We start from the raw sequence: 6,778 nt of genomic DNA, 5'->3' as shown, positions 1-6,778 counted from the left end.
GATGGATCAGAGTGGGCAGGGAGACCCCCCAGCAGCTACTGCAGCCACACTGACTCAGCTCAGCAGCCAGTAAAGGTTCAGGGGAGTCTGGGGGCATTCCTTTGTCTTACTAATGAGGAATACTGAACACCCTTTTGCCACGTAAAGTTAATGCTACTGTGATGGCCTTTCCCATTCACTAATATGGGGGTTATAGTTTGAGGGTAGGATTTAACCCAGGAGTGGGGGCCCTCTGGGTCCTCAAGTGCAGCCTTTTGACTGAATCCAAACTCACAGAACAAATTCTCTAAATAAAAGGATTTGTTCTGTAAAACTTGGACTCAGTCAAAAGGCTGAACCCAAGGACCTATAGGGCCACATGTGGCCTCCAGCCTGCAGGCTCCCTGCCCCTGATTTAACCTATTTAACTCACAAACGATGCCACCTGGGACTTGTTTGGGACACCTTGAAGGGCTTGGGGGGAGCTGAGGTGGGTGTTACTAAAGAACAGTCTGAGTGAGGCTCCTGAGCTTGGGAAGCAGGGGCTGCAGATGTTACCTGTGTCCAGGTCCAGAGACATCAAGCCAATGGTCCATGGTCACACAGCATGTGCCTGGACAGAGAAGCTAGGGCCTGAAGGAAGCCTGACAACCTAAGCACTTAGGAGTCCTAGCATGTAGTGTCTTGGAGTAAGAAAGCGGGCTCCAAACACACTTGCTGCCTTTGGGATGGTGGGGATAGGGGATAGTGGGGATGGGGGATGGTGGGGATGGGGGACGGCTTAAGCACCAGCCCCGTACTGATGTGGTGGGGCCTCGACTTGCCGGCCCCTAGCACTGGAACAGAAATGTGAGCAGATACTGCACAAGGAGACAAAGGGGAGCCTTCCTGAAGAAACAATGTTACAGGTGCGGAAGATACAAAGTTCCCATAGGCGCAGGGGGTCCTGCGGCCTGCTCAGGATGCTCCAGTCTTAAGCTTGGGCTTTGGGTTTGACACTGATCTGATGAGCGGTGGAGGCCTGGGCTTGTGATCTCCAGGGTCTGTCTGGAGCTTAGGGTTAGAAGATGAGGGAACTCCCTGTGCCAGTGCTGGGGGCCACTGTCTCTTCGGGTTACACAGAGAGATTAAGGGTGGGCATTCTTAGAGCCAGGGCAGCCTCTGCTCTCTCTGGCTCCAAGGCCAATTCCTGGTGCTCCTCTGCACTGGGACTAGGGAGAGAAAGGAGGAAAGAGAGGGAGCGGGGAAGGAGGATCCGGAGAGACAGACAGAGGCAGAGAGAAAGGAGGAGGAGGAGGAGGAAGCCAGAGACAGACAGACACAGGGCCAGACAGACAGACAGAGCTTCCCCGCTCAAACTCTTCCTCCACATGGCCCGGAAGGAGAGCCCCCCAGATTAGAGCCAGAAAGGGATGGGTTCCGCTTCTCCTCCTTCCCGTGGCGGGCTGCCTCTCCCCCCCGCCCACCTCCAGCCTCCCGCGCGCGGTCACTCACCCGTGACCCGGATCCCCTCCAGCATCTTGGCCCGGGGTCTCCGCCGGCTCTTGGCGGGGCGGCGCTCGTGACGCGGGCCGGTGGTGGCCGCGGCGGAGGCGGCCCGGCGGGCGGAGGCGGCGGCCGCGGCCCGCGCTCGCCGGTGGATGGCGGCGGCGGCGGCGGCGGCTGCCGAGCGCTGGCAGCGCCGGCCTCTCGGAGCCGCCCGCAGCCTGGAACCTCGGCCGGGCCTCAGCGCTCCGGCGGCGGGCGCGGCGGGGACGCGGGGGGATGGCGGCCGAGCTGGCGGGGCTCGGGCTCCGGCGGCGGCGGCCAAGGGCGAGGGGCGGGGAGGGCGGCGGCGGGAGCGGGGCGCGGGCGCGGGGGGCGGCGGTCAGCACCGCCGTGTGCATGGGTGCGCCCGCAGCTCGGATCTCAGGCCGCGGCGGGCGGCCGGGGCGGGGTGCTGGCAGTGACGGTGGCGGGGGCGCGGCGGGGCGACCTTGGGGTTGGGGGGCGCAGGTGAAGCGCAGCCCGCGGTCTCCGCTAGTCCCTGGGGCCAGCTCCCAGCGAGCGGCCGTGACGTACGCCGCTCCCGCGGTTGCTAGGATACCGGACCCGTAGCCCCGCCCCCCGCCCAGTTGGCCCCGCCTCCCCCAGCCCCATAGGCCCGCAGGTGGGAGGGCAGGTTGGGAGCGAATGGAGGGACTACGAGTGCCGGCAGGCCGGGCGAGCCCACGTGGATGCCGGGGGACGAATCGGCCTTTCAGTCACCTATCCAGGCTCCGAGCTCCAGACGCTCTCGCGAGCCTGAGCGTGAAGCTGGCTTTGCCTGGTTCTCTCCCTCCCCTGGTGCCGCCGCTGGGGCCCCCTGCACCTGGTTTCCAGAGGGGTTCAAAGTTCTGGAACAGAAGTCAGCAAATCCCGAATTTGATACCTGCTAGCTGCAACCTCGGCGCAAGTCATTAAACCTTTCTCTGCTTCAGCTTTCTCATCTATGATGTGGGGACCATAAGAGCACCTCCCTCCCAAGATTGTCGGGAGGACCAAGTGAGACCGAGTGGATACAGCAAATCTGAAAGCACTGTATAAATGCTATGATTATCGTAGCCACTAAGTGACTAATGCTTATCGATGAATGTCATGTATACATGTATGTATGTGCATATATAACTATATGTGTGCATATTGTTCATGTTCAGTTCAATCATTTCCGACTCATGGACCATAACACTCCAGGTCCTTCTGTCCTCCACTATGAAGTGCCCACCAGAAATCATACACCAATGCCCCTTAAACCTGCTAGAGGGGACCCCTGCTAGGTTCCTTGGAAACCACCTAATAGGCCCCAATAGTAAAGAAATGTTTCACCTGCCACATGATTCACATGCCACAGATTCCCACAGATTCAGGTCTGTTTGTGTTGGTATCCAAGGCTTTGCTAAGGGATCATGGCTTTGCTTGGCTTCACTAGGAACAATCCTAACGGCACCGCACCCCCTTAGAAACATGCTCCGTTTGTTAGCAACACCTAGGTGCATAAAAATGCATCTCACAGAAGACTCGATGCTGTCTTCCCTATTGGGGAGGCAGTCACCAGCTGGTTAATAAACACTTCAACTGACATTGCTGTCGTGTCCATTTCATTTGTCCACTACAACTATCTCCCAACGTCTGTCCGGCGTTACACCGATGCCATGAGGAGTATAACCTGACCAACGTATAACGCGAAAGTATCTACTCCTATACTTGACTATAAGCCGCCATGGCGGGGGGAGGGGGGCAAAATGTGAAACTCAAGGAATTGTGGAACTGAATCCTGTAAACTAAAAGGAAACAAACAAATCAATAAAGAAAAATTAAAAAAAGACACTATGAGGAAACCCTCTGTTTTCCAGAGCTAAGGCCCAGCAAGCAGGCTGTGCCCTGAGCTTGGTGTGAGGACAAGCCTTTGAGCTCACCCTCTGGCAAACATAATTACCATGTTGCTTTGACCAGCACCAGATGTTTTCTGAGCTCAGACAAGCATTGGACATGAAGTCCTGCTATGAATCAAACTTGTAGCTGTTAGCCATCATTGAGGCTACAGCTCACTGTGCAGCTGCTGGTGTAAGTACTGAGCTCTCCCCACACTGCCAGGGGCTGGGCACACCTGTCTAGATGCCCTCCTACCTTGCAAGCTGCTTGCCTCACTTTGAAATTAACTTCTGTTTGCTTCCTGCCTCTCCAGTCTCTAGCCTGTTCTGTTCGACTTCAGTCACCCACATGTTAGAGGACAGTTTGGTCTGGTTGATAATACATACAGGTGTACATACATACACACATACGTAAGTACATATGTATAGGTATGTATATGTATATACATACCAAGCCCACTCTTTCCTTCACAAAATGCTTTGAGACATTTTAACAAACATTTCCAAAAGAGAATTTATTATCTTTTTCTCCCAAACACAAGCCCTTTAAAATCTCCCAATTTCTGGGGAGAGCAGCAGCATCCTTCTAGTCAGTTAATCCTCACCTTCACTTTCACTCACCTCATGGATCAGGTCAATTGCTAAATCTTATTTCTGCCCCCAGAATAACTCTCGAACCCTTCAGTTGTTCCTTGATCTTACCTGTCCTCCCCGCTGCTGGCCAGGATGACTGAGACAGCCTCTAAATGATCACTGTCCCAAACTTATCACTCCCATGAGTTTAAATCATTATAGCATTACAAAGGAAATTGATTAGGGAGAAGGGAATTTATTATCTTGATGGGCTGAGCCAATATAATCAACATGACAATACTACCCAAGTTCACTTGTTTGTTCAGTGCCATACCAGCCAAACATCTAAGTAATTATTTTATAGAGCTAGAGAAAAAAAAAATAATAAAATTGGTGTTGAGGAAGAAGAGGTCAAGAATATCAAAGAAATCAATGAAAAAAAAGTGAAGAAAGGTGGCCTAAGCACACCAGACCTCAAACTCTATTACAAGGAGGTAATCATCAAAACGATCTGGTACCAGATAAGGAGAGTGGTGGATCAGTGGAACAGATTAGGTACTCAATCTATAGTCATAAATAACCATAGTAATCTAGTGTTTGATAAAGCCAAAGATCTAAGATTTTGGTGTAAGAACTCTCTGACTAAAACTAGAAAGCAATAGGGCAGAAAGGAGGCATAAGTCAACATTTCACACAGTACACTAAGGACAGAAAGGGTGATATCATAAGCAAATTAGGAGAGCAAGGAAACAAAATGCACCTGTCAGATCCATGGATAAGAGAAGAGTCTATAACCAAACAAGACAGAGAGGGTCACAGGAGGTAAAACAAATCATTTTAATTACATGAAATGAAAAAGTTCTTGCATAAATAAAAGCAACATATTCAAAATTAGAAGAAAAGGAGGAAACTGAGAAAATATTTTACAAGTTTCTCTGAGAAAGATTTTGTTTTTCAAATATATGGTGAACTGAGCCAAAAATAGAAAAATAAAGGTCATTCTCCAATTGATAAATAGTCAAAGGATATGAACAGACAGTTTTCAGAAGAAGTCAATAGACATGTGAAAAAATGTTCTAAATCAGTAATAGACATGCAGATTAAAACAACGTATCAGATTGGCTAACACAGAAAAGGAAAATGACAAATGCTGGAGGCATATGAATGCACAGTTGGTGGAGTTGTGAACTGGTCAGCCCATTCTGGACAACAATTTGGACCTATGGCCGAAGGGTTACAAAACTGTTGTCGTTCAGTTGTGTTGGACTCTTTGGGACCCATTCAGGGTTTTCTTGGCAAAGATATTGGAGTGCTTTGCCACTCTCTTCTCCAGTTCATTTTACAGATGGGGAAACTGAGGCAAATAGGGTGAAGTGACTTGCCCAGGGTCACACAGATAGTGAGTTTCTGGGGCCAGATTTGAACTCAGGAAGATGGATTTTCCCCAGTTCCAGGCCCAGTGCTCTATTGTACCACCTCGTTGCATTGCCTTTAAGCCAGCAATACCTCTACCAGGTCTATATCCCGAAGAATTCAAAGAAAAGGGAAAAGGGCCTATTCAGGGAATTTTTTTTATAACAGCAGTTTTTGTGGAGGCAAAGAAGTGGAAATTGGAGGGATGCCCATCAATTGGGGAACACCTGAACAAGTTGTGGCATATCATTGTGATGGTGTAAGAAATGACAAGCAGAATGGTTTTGGAAAAACCTGGGAAAACTTACATGAACTGATGCAAAGTGAAGTGAGTAGAAGCAGAACATTGTGCAGAGCAACAGCAACACTGTAACGTAATCAGCTGTGAAAGACTTAGATTCTTGATCAAGACGATGATCCATGACAATTCAAAAGAACTCACCATGAAAAATGCTCTAGACCTCCTGAGAGAGAATTGAAGAATTCTGAGGCAATGAAGCCGACTTTTTCCTTGTCTTTTTGTTGTTGTTGTTGCAACATGGCTAATATGGAAATGTTTTTCATGACTTCACATGTATAACTGATATCATATTGCTTGCCTTCTCAATGAGGGGGAGGGGTTGGAGAGAGGGAGAAAGTTTAGAACTGGAAATGAAAAAATGAATGCTAAAAATACAATTTAAAAATTATCTTATAATTTGTTTTGTATATATGTGCAAGTCATCTTCTCTTAAGGAATATAAACTCCTTGAAGTAGGGGCTGTTCTTTTTTGCCTTTGTGTCCCCAATGTCTAGCAAAGGGCTTGGGTTCAAATTCTGACTATCAGTTACTGTCTCTGTAACTACAAGTCTCTCTCTCCCCATGGCCTTCAATTCCCTCATCTGTGAAACAAGGGGCTGGAGTGGCTCCAAGTCATAGAATTTGAGTGTTGGAAGAGACCACTGAGGTTGTCTGGTCCAAGCCATGCACGTATGGAATTCCAACACTGGGCAAGGTGCCATTTGGTCCAAGCAGCCAACGTTGAACCCCTCATGGGCCTGAAGCGCAAGGGGCACTGGTCTCCTGTGGGGCATACCAATTACTTGGATGGCTTTGTTGTCGGACCCATTGGGGCATTCTTTGTCTGGATACAGATTGTAGCTCTTCTTTGTCAAGCTCACAGATTGGTGATTGAATAGAAGGTGGAGGACCCACAGTAACCAGGGTGGAGGGGAGGAGATGGAGGACAGCAAATTGCCCTGGTGGGGATGCCTGAGCAGGGGCTCACAGGAGCAAGGCAGCTTTTCCTGTCTCATGACTGATTAAACCGCCTTGCCTTGGTGCAAGGTGCCCTATTGGGTGCTCTGGCCTGTTGTTTAAAATCTTGGTTCATTGCTTTTGTTAATGAGCCTGTAATTTAATTGACACAGCAATTTCCCCAAGA

Source organism: Petaurus breviceps, unplaced genomic scaffold (genome assembly GCF_028583685.1).
Source record: "Petaurus breviceps papuanus isolate PSGF00001 unplaced genomic scaffold, PetGlider_PUasm1.0 174, whole genome shotgun sequence".
NCBI classification, from domain to species: Eukaryota; Metazoa; Chordata; class Mammalia; order Diprotodontia; family Petauridae; genus Petaurus; species Petaurus breviceps.
This window is presented reverse-complemented; position numbering follows the sequence as displayed.